Genomic DNA, 10,942 nt, shown 5'->3' with positions numbered 1-10,942 from the left:
GCAGGTGCTATAGATAGACAAAACAGCAGAGTGTCTTTAAAGGGCCCTTTGGTAGGCAGTTTCTTCGCTTACGGCCATACCACCCTGAACACGCCTGATCTCGTCTGATCTCGGAAGCTAAGCAGGGTCGGGCCTGGTCAGTACTTGGATGGGAGACCGCCTGGGAATACCAGGTGCTGTAAGCTTTTTGTCCCTCCTCTTGACAAGAAGCAAAGGGCGCTGCTGCACAGTACATTTTCATGTACTGTGCTACATAACATTCCATACTCTATGCTGCTATGTTATCAAGGCAATTGATTTGTCGAGCGTGTGTTCGTTTACCGGGCAATGCGCAGGTGCTATAGATAGACAAAACAGCAGAGTGTCTTTAAAGGGCCCTTTGGTAGGCAGTTTCTTCGCTTACGGCCATACCACCCTGAACACGCCCGATCTCGTCTGATCTCGGAAGCTAAGCAGGGTCGGGCCTGGTCAGTACTTGGATGGGAGACCGCCTGGGAATACCAGGTGCTGTAAGCTTTTTGTCCCTCCTCTTGACAAGAAGCAAAGGGCGCTGCTGCACAGTACATTTTCATGTACTGTGCTACATAACATTCCATACTCTATGCTGCTATGTTATCAAGGCAATTGATTTTTCGAGCGTGTGCTTGTTTTCCTGACTTGCTACATTTTAATTTCATGACATTCACTGCGACTTTTTGGACATTTCGCTGACATACTGTACCATGACGTTTTTGATGACTAACTGTACCATGATATTGATGACATAACATTCTATACTCTATGCTGCTATGTTATCAAGGCAATTGATTTGTCGAGCGTGTGTTCGTTTACCGGGCAATGCGCAGGTGCTATAGATAGACAAAACAGCAGAGTGTCTTTAAAGGGCCCTTTGGTAGGCAGTTTCTTCGCTTACGGCCATACCACCCTGAACACGCCCGATCTCGTCTGATCTCGGAAGCTAAGCAGGGTCGGGCCTGGTCAGTACTTGGATGGGAGACCGCCTGGGAATACCAGGTGCTGTAAGCTTTTTGTCCCTCCTCTTGACAAGAAGCAAAGGGCGCTGCTGCACAGTACATTTTCATGTACTGTGCTACATAACATTCCATACTCTATGCTGCTATGTTATCAAGGCAATTGATTTGTTGAGCGTGTGTTCGTTTACCGGGCAATGCGCAGGTGCTGTAGATAGACAAAACAGCAGAGTGTCTTTAAAGGGCCCTTTGGTAGGCAGTTTCTTCGCTTACGGCCATACCACCCTGAACACGCCCGATCTCGTCTGATCTCGGAAGCTAAGCAGGGTCGGGCCTGGTCAGTACTTGGATGGGAGACCGCCTGGGAATACCAGGTGCTGTAAGCTTTTTGTCCCTCCTCTTGACAAGAAGCAAAGGGCGCTGCTGCACAGTACATTTTCATGTACTGTGCTACATAACATTCCATACTCTATGCTGCTATGTTATCAAGGCAATTGATTTGTCGAGCGTGTGCTTGTTTTCCTGACTTGCTACATTTTAATTTCATGACATTCACTGCGACTTTTTGGACATTTCGCTGACATACTGTACCATGACGTTTTTGATGACTAACTGTACCATGATATTGATGACATAACATTCTATACTCTATGCTGCTATGTTATCAAGGCAATTGATTTGTTAAGCGTGTGTTCGTTTACCGGGCAATGCGCAGGTGCTGTAGATAGACAAAACAGCAGAGTGTCTTTAAAGGGCCCTTTGGTAGGCAGTTTCCTCGCTTACGGCCATACCACCCTGAACACGCCCGATCTCGTCTGATCTCGGAAGCTAAGCAGGGTCGGGCCTGGTCAGTACTTGGATGGGAGACCGCCTGGGAATACCAGGTGCTGTAAGCTTTTTGTCCCTCCTCTTGACAAGAAGCAAAGGGCGCTGCTGCACAGTACATTTTCATGTACTGTGCTACATAACATTCCATACTCTATGCTGCTATGTTATCAAGGCAATTGATTTGTCGAGCGTGTGCTTGTTTTCCTGACTTGCTACATTTTAATTTCATGACATTCACTGCGACTTTTTGGACATTTCGCTGACATACTGTACCATGACGTTTTTGATGACTAACTGTACCATGATATTGATGACATAACATTCTATACTCTATGCTGCTATGTTATCAAGGCAATTGATTTGTTGAGCGTGTGTTCGTTTACCGGGCAATGCGCAGGTGCTATAGATAGACAAAACAGCAGAGTGTCTTTAAAGGGCCCTTTGGTAGGCAGTTTCTTCGCTTACGGCCATACCACCCTGAACACGCCCGATCTCGTCTGATCTCGGAAGCTAAGCAGGGTCGGGCCTGGTCAGTACTTGGATGGGAGACCGCCTGGGAATACCAGGTGCTGTAAGCTTTTTGTCCCTCCTCTTGACAAGAAGCAAAGGGCGCTGCTGCACAGTACATTTTCATGTACTGTGCTACATAACATTCCATACTCTATGCTGCTATGTTATCAAGGCAATTGATTTGTCGAGCGTGTGTTCGTTTACCGGGCAATGCGCAGGTGCTATAGATAGACAAAACAGCAGAGTGTCTTTAAAGGGCCCTTTGGTAGGCAGTTTCTTCGCTTACGGCCATACCACCCTGAACACGCCCGATCTCGTCTGATCTCGGAAGCTAAGCAGGGTCGGGCCTGGTCAGTACTTGGATGGGAGACCGCCTGGGAATACCAGGTGCTGTAAGCTTTTTGTCCCTCCTCTTGACAAGAAGCAAAGGGCGCTGCTGCACAGTACAATGTACTGTGCTACATAACATTCCATACTCTATGCTGCTATGTTATCAAGGCAATTGATTTTTCGAGCGTGTGCTTGTTTTCCTGACTTGCTACATTTTAATTTCATGACATTCACTGCGACTTTTTGGACATTTCGCTGACATACTGTACCATGACGTTTTTGATGACTAACTGTACCATGATATTGATGACATAACATTCTATACTCTATGCTGCTATGTTATCAAGGCAATTGATTTGTCGAGCGTGTGTTCGTTTACCGGGCAATGCGCAGGTGCTGTAGATAGACAAAACAGCAGAGTGTCTTTAAAGGGCCCTTTGGTAGGCAGTTTCTTCGCTTACGGCCATACCACCCTGAACACGCCCGATCTCGTCTGATCTCGGAAGCTAAGCAGGGTCGGGCCTGGTCAGTACTTGGATGGGAGACCGCCTGGGAATACCAGGTGCTGTAAGCTTTTTGTCCCTCCTCTTGACAAGAAGCAAAGGGCGCTGCTGCACAGTACATTTTCATGTACTGTGCTACATAACATTCCATACTCTATGCTGCTATGTTATCAAGGCAATTGATTTGTCGAGCGTGTGCTTGTTTTCCTGACTTGCTACATTTTAATTTCATGACATTCACTGCGACTTTTTGGACATTTCGCTGACATACTGTACCATGACGTTTTTGATGACTAACTGTACCATGATATTGATGACATAACATTCTATACTCTATGCTGCTATGTTATCAAGGCAATTGATTTGTTGAGCGTGTGTTCGTTTACCGGGCAATGCGCAGGTGCTGTAGATAGACAAAACAGCAGAGTGTCTTTAAAGGGCCCTTTGGTAGGCAGTTTCTTCGCTTACGGCCATACCACCCTGAACACGCCCGATCTCGTCTGATCTCGGAAGCTAAGCAGGGTCGGGCCTGGTCAGTACTTGGATGGGAGACCGCCTGGGAATACCAGGTGCTGTAAGCTTTTTGTCCCTCCTCTTGACAAGAAGCAAAGGGCGCTGCTGCACAGTACATTTTCATGTACTGTGCTACATAACATTCCATACTCTATGCTGCTATGTTATCAAGGCAATTGATTTGTCGAGCGTGTGCTTGTTTTCCTGACTTGCTACATTTTAATTTCATGACATTCACTGCGACTTTTTGGACATTTCGCTGACATACTGTACCATGACGTTTTTGATGACTAACTGTACCATGATATTGATGACATAACATTCTATACTCTATGCTGCTATGTTATCAAGGCAATTGATTTGTTGAGCGTGTGTTCGTTTACCGGGCAATGCGCAGGTGCTGTAGATAGACAAAACAGCAGAGTGTCTTTAAAGGGCCCTTTGGTAGGCAGTTTCTTCGCTTACGGCCATACCACCCTGAACACGCCCGATCTCGTCTGATCTCGGAAGCTAAGCAGGGTCGGGCCTGGTCAGTACTTGGATGGGAGACCGCCTGGGAATACCAGGTGCTGTAAGCTTTTTGTCCCTCCTCTTGACAAGAAGCAAAGGGCGCTGCTGCACAGTACATTTTCATGTACTGTGCTACATAACATTCCATACTCTATGCTGCTATGTTATCAAGGCAATTGATTTGTCGAGCGTGTGTTCGTTTACCGGGCAATGCGCAGGTGCTGTAGATAGACAAAACAGCAGAGTGTCTTTAAAGGGCCCTTTGGTAGGCAGTTTCTTCGCTTACGGCCATACCACCCTGAACACGCCCGATCTCGTCTGATCTCGGAAGCTAAGCAGGGTCGGGCCTGGTCAGTACTTGGATGGGAGACCGCCTGGGAATACCAGGTGCTGTAAGCTTTTTGTCCCTCCTCTTGACAAGAAGCAAAGGGCGCTGCTGCACAGTACATTTTCATGTACTGTGCTACATAACATTCCATACTCTATGCTGCTATGTTATCAAGGCAATTGATTTGTCGAGCGTGTGCTTGTTTTCCTGACTTGCTACATTTTAATTTCATGACATTCACTGCGACTTTTTGGACATTTCGCTGACATACTGTACCATGACGTTTTTGATGACTAACTGTACCATGATATTGATGACATAACATTCTATACTCTATGCTGCTATGTTATCAAGGCAATTGATTTGTTGAGCGTGTGTTCGTTTACCGGGCAATGCGCAGGTGCTGTAGATAGACAAAACAGCAGAGTGTCTTTAAAGGGCCCTTTGGTAGGCAGTTTCTTCGCTTACGGCCATACCACCCTGAACACGCCCGATCTCGTCTGATCTCGGAAGCTAAGCAGGGTCGGGCCTGGTCAGTACTTGGATGGGAGACCGCCTGGGAATACCAGGTGCTGTAAGCTTTTTGTCCCTCCTCTTGACAAGAAGCAAAGGGCGCTGCTGCACAGTACATTTTCATGTACTGTGCTACATAACATTCCATACTCTATGCTGCTATGTTATCAAGGCAATTGATTTGTCGAGCGTGTGTTCGTTTACCGGGCAATGCGCAGGTGCTATAGATAGACAAAACAGCAGAGTGTCTTTAAAGGGCCCTTTGGTAGGCAGTTTCTTCGCTTACGGCCATACCACCCTGAACACGCCCGATCTCGTCTGATCTCGGAAGCTAAGCAGGGTCGGGCCTGGTCAGTACTTGGATGGGAGACCGCCTGGGAATACCAGGTGCTGTAAGCTTTTTGTCCCTCCTCTTGACAAGAAGCAAAGGGCGCTGCTGCACAGTACAATGTACTGTGCTACATAACATTCCATACTCTATGCTGCTATGTTATCAAGGCAATTGATTTGTCGAGCGTGTGTTCGTTTACCGGGCAATGCGCAGGTGCTATAGATAGACAAAACAGCAGAGTGTCTTTAAAGGGCCCTTTGGTAGGCAGTTTCTTCGCTTACGGCCATACCACCCTGAACACGCCCGATCTCGTCTGATCTCGGAAGCTAAGCAGGGTCGGGCCTGGTCAGTACTTGGATGGGAGACCGCCTGGGAATACCAGGTGCTGTAAGCTTTTTGTCCCTCCTCTTGACAAGAAGCAAAGGGCGCTGCTGCACAGTACATTTTCATGTACTGTGCTACATAACATTCCATACTCTATGCTGCTATGTTATCAAGGCAATTGATTTGTCGAGCGTGTGCTTGTTTTCCTGACTTGCTACATTTTAATTTCATGACATTCACTGCGACTTTTTGGACATTTCGCTGACATACTGTACCATGACGTTTTTGATGACTAACTGTACCATGATATTGATGACATAACATTCTATACTCTATGCTGCTATGTTATCAAGGCAATTGATTTGTTAAGCGTGTGTTCGTTTACCGGGCAATGCGCAGGTGCTGTAGATAGACAAAACAGCAGAGTGTCTTTAAAGGGCCCTTTGGTAGGCACTTTCCTCGCTTACGGCCATACCACCCTGAACACGCCCGATCTCGTCTGATCTCGGAAGCTAAGCAGGGTCGGGCCTGGTCAGTACTTGGATGGGAGACCGCCTGGGAATACCAGGTGCTGTAAGCTTTTTGTCCCTCCTCTTGACAAGAAGCAAAGGGCGCTGCTGCACAGTACATTTTCATGTACTGTGCTACATAACATTCCATACTCTATGCTGCTATGTTATCAAGGCAATTGATTTGTCGAGCGTGTGCTTGTTTTCCTGACTTGCTACATTTTAATTTCATGACATTCACTGCGACTTTTTGGACATTTCGCTGACATACTGTACCATGACGTTTTTGATGACTAACTGTACCATGATATTGATGACATAACATTCTATACTCTATGCTGCTATGTTATCAAGGCAATTGATTTGTTGAGCGTGTGTTCGTTTACCGGGCAATGCGCAGGTGCTGTAGATAGACAAAACAGCAGAGTGTCTTTAAAGGGCCCTTTGGTAGGCAGTTTCTTCGCTTACGGCCATACCACCCTGAACACGCCCGATCTCGTCTGATCTCGGAAGCTAAGCAGGGTCGGGCCTGGTCAGTACTTGGATGGGAGACCGCCTGGGAATACCAGGTGCTGTAAGCTTTTTGTCCCTCCTCTTGACAAGAAGCAAAGGGCGCTGCTGCACAGTACATTTTCATGTACTGTGCTACATAACATTCCATACTCTATGCTGCTATGTTATCAAGGCAATTGATTTGTCGAGCGTGTGCTTGTTTTCCTGACTTGCTACATTTTAATTTCATGACATTCACTGCGACTTTTTGGACATTTCGCTGACATACTGTACCATGACGTTTTTGATGACTAACTGTACCATGATATTGATGACATAACATTCTATACTCTATGCTGCTATGTTATCAAGGCAATTGATTTGTTGAGCGTGTGTTCGTTTACCGGGCAATGCGCAGGTGCTGTAGATAGACAAAACAGCAGAGTGTCTTTAAAGGGCCCTTTGGTAGGCAGTTTCTTCGCTTACGGCCATACCACCCTGAACACGCCCGATCTCGTCTGATCTCGGAAGCTAAGCAGGGTCGGGCCTGGTCAGTACTTGGATGGGAGACCGCCTGGGAATACCAGGTGCTGTAAGCTTTTTGTCCCTCCTCTTGACAAGAAGCAAAGGGCGCTGCTGCACAGTACATTTTCATGTACTGTGCTACATAACATTCCATACTCTATGCTGCTATGTTATCAAGGCAATTGATTTGTCGAGCGTGTGTTCGTTTACCGGGCAATGCGCAGGTGCTGTAGATAGACAAAACAGCAGAGTGTCTTTAAAGGGCCCTTTGGTAGGCAGTTTCTTCGCTTACGGCCATACCACCCTGAACACGCCCGATCTCGTCTGATCTCGGAAGCTAAGCAGGGTCGGGCCTGGTCAGTACTTGGATGGGAGACCGCCTGGGAATACCAGGTGCTGTAAGCTTTTTGTCCCTCCTCTTGACAAGAAGCAAAGGGCGCTGCTGCACAGTACATTTTCATGTACTGTGCTACATAACATTCCATACTCTATGCTGCTATGTTATCAAGGCAATTGATTTGTCGAGCGTGTGCTTGTTTTCCTGACTTGCTACATTTTAATTTCATGACATTCACTGCGACTTTTTGGACATTTCGCTGACATACTGTACCATGACGTTTTTGATGACTAACTGTACCATGATATTGATGACATAACATTCTATACTCTATGCTGCTATGTTATCAAGGCAATTGATTTGTTGAGCGTGTGTTCGTTTACCGGGCAATGCGCAGGTGCTGTAGATAGACAAAACAGCAGAGTGTCTTTAAAGGGCCCTTTGGTAGGCAGTTTCTTCGCTTACGGCCATACCACCCTGAACACGCCCGATCTCGTCTGATCTCGGAAGCTAAGCAGGGTCGGGCCTGGTCAGTACTTGGATGGGAGACCGCCTGGGAATACCAGGTGCTGTAAGCTTTTTGTCCCTCCTCTTGACAAGAAGCAAAGGGCGCTGCTGCACAGTACATTTTCATGTACTGTGCTACATAACATTCCATACTCTATGCTGCTATGTTATCAAGGCAATTGATTTGTCGAGCGTGTGTTCGTTTACCGGGCAATGCGCAGGTGCTATAGATAGACAAAACAGCAGAGTGTCTTTAAAGGGCCCTTTGGTAGGCAGTTTCTTCGCTTACGGCCATACCACCCTGAACACGCCCGATCTCGTCTGATCTCGGAAGCTAAGCAGGGTCGGGCCTGGTCAGTACTTGGATGGGAGACCGCCTGGGAATACCAGGTGCTGTAAGCTTTTTGTCCCTCCTCTTGACAAGAAGCAAAGGGCGCTGCTGCACAGTACAATGTACTGTGCTACATAACATTCCATACTCTATGCTGCTATGTTATCAAGGCAATTGATTTGTCGAGCGTGTGTTCGTTTACCGGGCAATGCGCAGGTGCTATAGATAGACAAAACAGCAGAGTGTCTTTAAAGGGCCCTTTGGTAGGCAGTTTCTTCGCTTACGGCCATACCACCCTGAACACGCCCGATCTCGTCTGATCTCGGAAGCTAAGCAGGGTCGGGCCTGGTCAGTACTTGGATGGGAGACCGCCTGGGAATACCAGGTGCTGTAAGCTTTTTGTCCCTCCTCTTGACAAGAAGCAAAGGGCGCTGCTGCACAGTACAATGTACTGTGCTACATAACATTCCATACTCTATGCTGCTATGTTATCAAGGCAATTGATTTTTCGAGCGTGTGCTTGTTTTCCTGACTTGCTACATTTTAATTTCATGACATTCACTGCGACTTTTTGGACATTTCGCTGACATACTGTACCATGACGTTTTTGATGACTAACTGTACCATGATATTGATGACATAACATTCTATACTCTATGCTGCTATGTTATCAAGGCAATTGATTTGTTGAGCGTGTGTTCGTTTACCGGGCAATGCGCAGGTGCTGTAGATAGACAAAACAGCAGAGTGTCTTTAAAGGGCCCTTTGGTAGGCAGTTTCTTCGCTTACGGCCATACCACCCTGAACACGCCCGATCTCGTCTGATCTCGGAAGCTAAGCAGGGTCGGGCCTGGTCAGTACTTGGATGGGAGACCGCCTGGGAATACCAGGTGCTGTAAGCTTTTTGTCCCTCCTCTTGACAAGAAGCAAAGGGCGCTGCTGCACAGTACAATGTACTGTGCTACATAACATTCCATACTCTATGCTGCTATGTTATCAAGGCAATTGATTTTTCGAGCGTGTGCTTGTTTTCCTGACTTGCTACATTTTAATTTCATGACATTCACTGCGACTTTTTGGACATTTCGCTGACATACTGTACCATGACGTTTTTGATGACTAACTGTACCATGATATTGATGACATAACATTCTATACTCTATGCTGCTATGTTATCAAGGCAATTGATTTGTCGAGCGTGTGTTCGTTTACCGGGCAATGCGCAGGTGCTGTAGATAGACAAAACAGCAGAGTGTCTTTAAAGGGCCCTTTGGTAGGCAGTTTCTTCGCTTACGGCCATACCACCCTGAACACGCCCGATCTCGTCTGATCTCGGAAGCTAAGCAGGGTCGGGCCTGGTCAGTACTTGGATGGGAGACCGCCTGGGAATACCAGGTGCTGTAAGCTTTTTGTCCCTCCTCTTGACAAGAAGCAAAGGGCGCTGCTGCACAGTACATTTTCATGTACTGTGCTACATAACATTCCATACTCTATGCTGCTATGTTATCAAGGCAATTGATTTGTCGAGCGTGTGCTTGTTTTCCTGACTTGCTACATTTTAATTTCATGACATTCACTGCGACTTTTTGGACATTTCGCTGACATACTGTACCATGACGTTTTTGATGACTAACTGTACCATGATATTGATGACATAACATTCTATACTCTATGCTGCTATGTTATCAAGGCAATTGATTTGTTGAGCGTGTGTTCGTTTACCGGGCAATGCGCAGGTGCTGTAGATAGACAAAACAGCAGAGTGTCTTTAAAGGGCCCTTTGGTAGGCAGTTTCTTCGCTTACGGCCATACCACCCTGAACACGCCCGATCTCGTCTGATCTCGGAAGCTAAGCAGGGTCGGGCCTGGTCAGTACTTGGATGGGAGACCGCCTGGGAATACCAGGTGCTGTAAGCTTTTTGTCCCTCCTCTTGACAAGAAGCAAAGGGCGCTGCTGCACAGTACATTTTCATGTACTGTGCTACATAACATTCCATACTCTATGCTGCTATGTTATCAAGGCAATTGATTTGTCGAGCGTGTGTTCGTTTACCGGGCAATGCGCAGGTGCTATAGATAGACAAAACAGCAGAGTGTCTTTAAAGGGCCCTTTGGTAGGCAGTTTCTTCGCTTACGGCCATACCACCCTGAACACGCCCGATCTCGTCTGATCTCGGAAGCTAAGCAGGGTCGGGCCTGGTCAGTACTTGGATGGGAGACCGCCTGGGAATACCAGGTGCTGTAAGCTTTTTGTCCCTCCTCTTGACAAGAAGCAAAGGGCGCTGCTGCACAGTACATTTTCATGTACTGTGCTACATAACATTCCATACTCTATGCTGCTATGTTATCAAGGCAATTGATTTGTCGAGCGTGTGTTCGTTTACCGGGCAATGCGCAGGTGCTATAGATAGACAAAACAGCAGAGTGTCTTTAAAGGGCCCTTTGGTAGGCAGTTTCTTCGCTTACGGCCATACCACCCTGAACACGCCCGATCTCGTCTGATCTCGGAAGCTAAGCAGGGTCGGGCCTGGTCAGTACTTGGATGGGAGACCGCCTGGGAATACCAGGTGCTGTAAGCTT

At 47.0% G+C, this 10,942-nt stretch overlaps 26 non-coding genes across 26 annotated transcripts; all 26 read left to right on the top strand.

Annotated features, from left to right (window-relative positions):
* The first annotated feature begins 66 nt into the window (after nucleotides 1–66).
* LOC142947194 (5S ribosomal RNA) lies at nucleotides 67–185 on the top strand. The gene has a single exon (XR_012953287.1). It is a non-coding gene; the product is annotated as a 5S ribosomal RNA (ribosomal RNA).
* Nucleotides 186–397: 212 nt separating this feature from the next.
* Nucleotides 398–516, top strand: LOC142947104 (5S ribosomal RNA). The gene has a single exon (XR_012953200.1). It is a non-coding gene; the product is annotated as a 5S ribosomal RNA (ribosomal RNA).
* A 391-nt stretch (nucleotides 517–907) lies between these two features.
* LOC142947102 (5S ribosomal RNA) lies at nucleotides 908–1,026 on the top strand. Its single transcript, XR_012953198.1, has one exon. It is a non-coding gene; the product is annotated as a 5S ribosomal RNA (ribosomal RNA).
* A 212-nt stretch (nucleotides 1,027–1,238) lies between these two features.
* On the top strand, nucleotides 1,239–1,357 carry LOC142947099 (5S ribosomal RNA). The gene has a single exon (XR_012953197.1). It is a non-coding gene; the product is annotated as a 5S ribosomal RNA (ribosomal RNA).
* Nucleotides 1,358–1,748: 391 nt separating this feature from the next.
* On the top strand, nucleotides 1,749–1,867 carry LOC142947098 (5S ribosomal RNA). The gene has a single exon (XR_012953196.1). It is a non-coding gene; the product is annotated as a 5S ribosomal RNA (ribosomal RNA).
* A 391-nt stretch (nucleotides 1,868–2,258) lies between these two features.
* On the top strand, nucleotides 2,259–2,377 carry LOC142947097 (5S ribosomal RNA). The gene has a single exon (XR_012953195.1). It is a non-coding gene; the product is annotated as a 5S ribosomal RNA (ribosomal RNA).
* Nucleotides 2,378–2,589: 212 nt separating this feature from the next.
* Nucleotides 2,590–2,708, top strand: LOC142947096 (5S ribosomal RNA). The gene has a single exon (XR_012953194.1). It is a non-coding gene; the product is annotated as a 5S ribosomal RNA (ribosomal RNA).
* Nucleotides 2,709–3,094: 386 nt separating this feature from the next.
* LOC142947095 (5S ribosomal RNA) lies at nucleotides 3,095–3,213 on the top strand. Its single transcript, XR_012953193.1, has one exon. It is a non-coding gene; the product is annotated as a 5S ribosomal RNA (ribosomal RNA).
* A 391-nt stretch (nucleotides 3,214–3,604) lies between these two features.
* Nucleotides 3,605–3,723, top strand: LOC142947094 (5S ribosomal RNA). The gene has a single exon (XR_012953192.1). It is a non-coding gene; the product is annotated as a 5S ribosomal RNA (ribosomal RNA).
* A 391-nt stretch (nucleotides 3,724–4,114) lies between these two features.
* On the top strand, nucleotides 4,115–4,233 carry LOC142947093 (5S ribosomal RNA). The gene has a single exon (XR_012953191.1). It is a non-coding gene; the product is annotated as a 5S ribosomal RNA (ribosomal RNA).
* A 212-nt stretch (nucleotides 4,234–4,445) lies between these two features.
* Nucleotides 4,446–4,564, top strand: LOC142947092 (5S ribosomal RNA). Its single transcript, XR_012953190.1, has one exon. It is a non-coding gene; the product is annotated as a 5S ribosomal RNA (ribosomal RNA).
* A 391-nt stretch (nucleotides 4,565–4,955) lies between these two features.
* Nucleotides 4,956–5,074, top strand: LOC142947091 (5S ribosomal RNA). Its single transcript, XR_012953189.1, has one exon. It is a non-coding gene; the product is annotated as a 5S ribosomal RNA (ribosomal RNA).
* A 212-nt stretch (nucleotides 5,075–5,286) lies between these two features.
* On the top strand, nucleotides 5,287–5,405 carry LOC142947089 (5S ribosomal RNA). The gene has a single exon (XR_012953187.1). It is a non-coding gene; the product is annotated as a 5S ribosomal RNA (ribosomal RNA).
* Nucleotides 5,406–5,612: 207 nt separating this feature from the next.
* Nucleotides 5,613–5,731, top strand: LOC142947088 (5S ribosomal RNA). Its single transcript, XR_012953186.1, has one exon. It is a non-coding gene; the product is annotated as a 5S ribosomal RNA (ribosomal RNA).
* A 391-nt stretch (nucleotides 5,732–6,122) lies between these two features.
* LOC142947087 (5S ribosomal RNA) lies at nucleotides 6,123–6,241 on the top strand. Its single transcript, XR_012953185.1, has one exon. It is a non-coding gene; the product is annotated as a 5S ribosomal RNA (ribosomal RNA).
* Nucleotides 6,242–6,632: 391 nt separating this feature from the next.
* LOC142947086 (5S ribosomal RNA) lies at nucleotides 6,633–6,751 on the top strand. The gene has a single exon (XR_012953184.1). It is a non-coding gene; the product is annotated as a 5S ribosomal RNA (ribosomal RNA).
* A 391-nt stretch (nucleotides 6,752–7,142) lies between these two features.
* LOC142947085 (5S ribosomal RNA) lies at nucleotides 7,143–7,261 on the top strand. Its single transcript, XR_012953183.1, has one exon. It is a non-coding gene; the product is annotated as a 5S ribosomal RNA (ribosomal RNA).
* A 212-nt stretch (nucleotides 7,262–7,473) lies between these two features.
* Nucleotides 7,474–7,592, top strand: LOC142947084 (5S ribosomal RNA). The gene has a single exon (XR_012953182.1). It is a non-coding gene; the product is annotated as a 5S ribosomal RNA (ribosomal RNA).
* Nucleotides 7,593–7,983: 391 nt separating this feature from the next.
* On the top strand, nucleotides 7,984–8,102 carry LOC142947083 (5S ribosomal RNA). Its single transcript, XR_012953181.1, has one exon. It is a non-coding gene; the product is annotated as a 5S ribosomal RNA (ribosomal RNA).
* Nucleotides 8,103–8,314: 212 nt separating this feature from the next.
* On the top strand, nucleotides 8,315–8,433 carry LOC142947082 (5S ribosomal RNA). Its single transcript, XR_012953180.1, has one exon. It is a non-coding gene; the product is annotated as a 5S ribosomal RNA (ribosomal RNA).
* A 207-nt stretch (nucleotides 8,434–8,640) lies between these two features.
* Nucleotides 8,641–8,759, top strand: LOC142947081 (5S ribosomal RNA). Its single transcript, XR_012953179.1, has one exon. It is a non-coding gene; the product is annotated as a 5S ribosomal RNA (ribosomal RNA).
* Nucleotides 8,760–9,145: 386 nt separating this feature from the next.
* On the top strand, nucleotides 9,146–9,264 carry LOC142947080 (5S ribosomal RNA). The gene has a single exon (XR_012953178.1). It is a non-coding gene; the product is annotated as a 5S ribosomal RNA (ribosomal RNA).
* Nucleotides 9,265–9,650: 386 nt separating this feature from the next.
* Nucleotides 9,651–9,769, top strand: LOC142947078 (5S ribosomal RNA). Its single transcript, XR_012953176.1, has one exon. It is a non-coding gene; the product is annotated as a 5S ribosomal RNA (ribosomal RNA).
* A 391-nt stretch (nucleotides 9,770–10,160) lies between these two features.
* On the top strand, nucleotides 10,161–10,279 carry LOC142947077 (5S ribosomal RNA). The gene has a single exon (XR_012953175.1). It is a non-coding gene; the product is annotated as a 5S ribosomal RNA (ribosomal RNA).
* Nucleotides 10,280–10,491: 212 nt separating this feature from the next.
* Nucleotides 10,492–10,610, top strand: LOC142947076 (5S ribosomal RNA). The gene has a single exon (XR_012953174.1). It is a non-coding gene; the product is annotated as a 5S ribosomal RNA (ribosomal RNA).
* Nucleotides 10,611–10,822: 212 nt separating this feature from the next.
* LOC142947075 (5S ribosomal RNA) lies at nucleotides 10,823–10,941 on the top strand. The gene has a single exon (XR_012953173.1). It is a non-coding gene; the product is annotated as a 5S ribosomal RNA (ribosomal RNA).
* The last annotated feature ends 1 nt before the right edge of the window (nucleotide 10,942 follows it).

Source organism: Anarhichas minor, unplaced genomic scaffold, assembly GCF_050575085.1.
Source record: "Anarhichas minor isolate MPS153535 unplaced genomic scaffold, ASM5057508v1 ptg000010l, whole genome shotgun sequence".
NCBI classification, from domain to species: Eukaryota; Metazoa; Chordata; class Actinopteri; order Perciformes; family Anarhichadidae; genus Anarhichas; species Anarhichas minor.
This window is presented reverse-complemented; position numbering and strand designations above follow the sequence as displayed.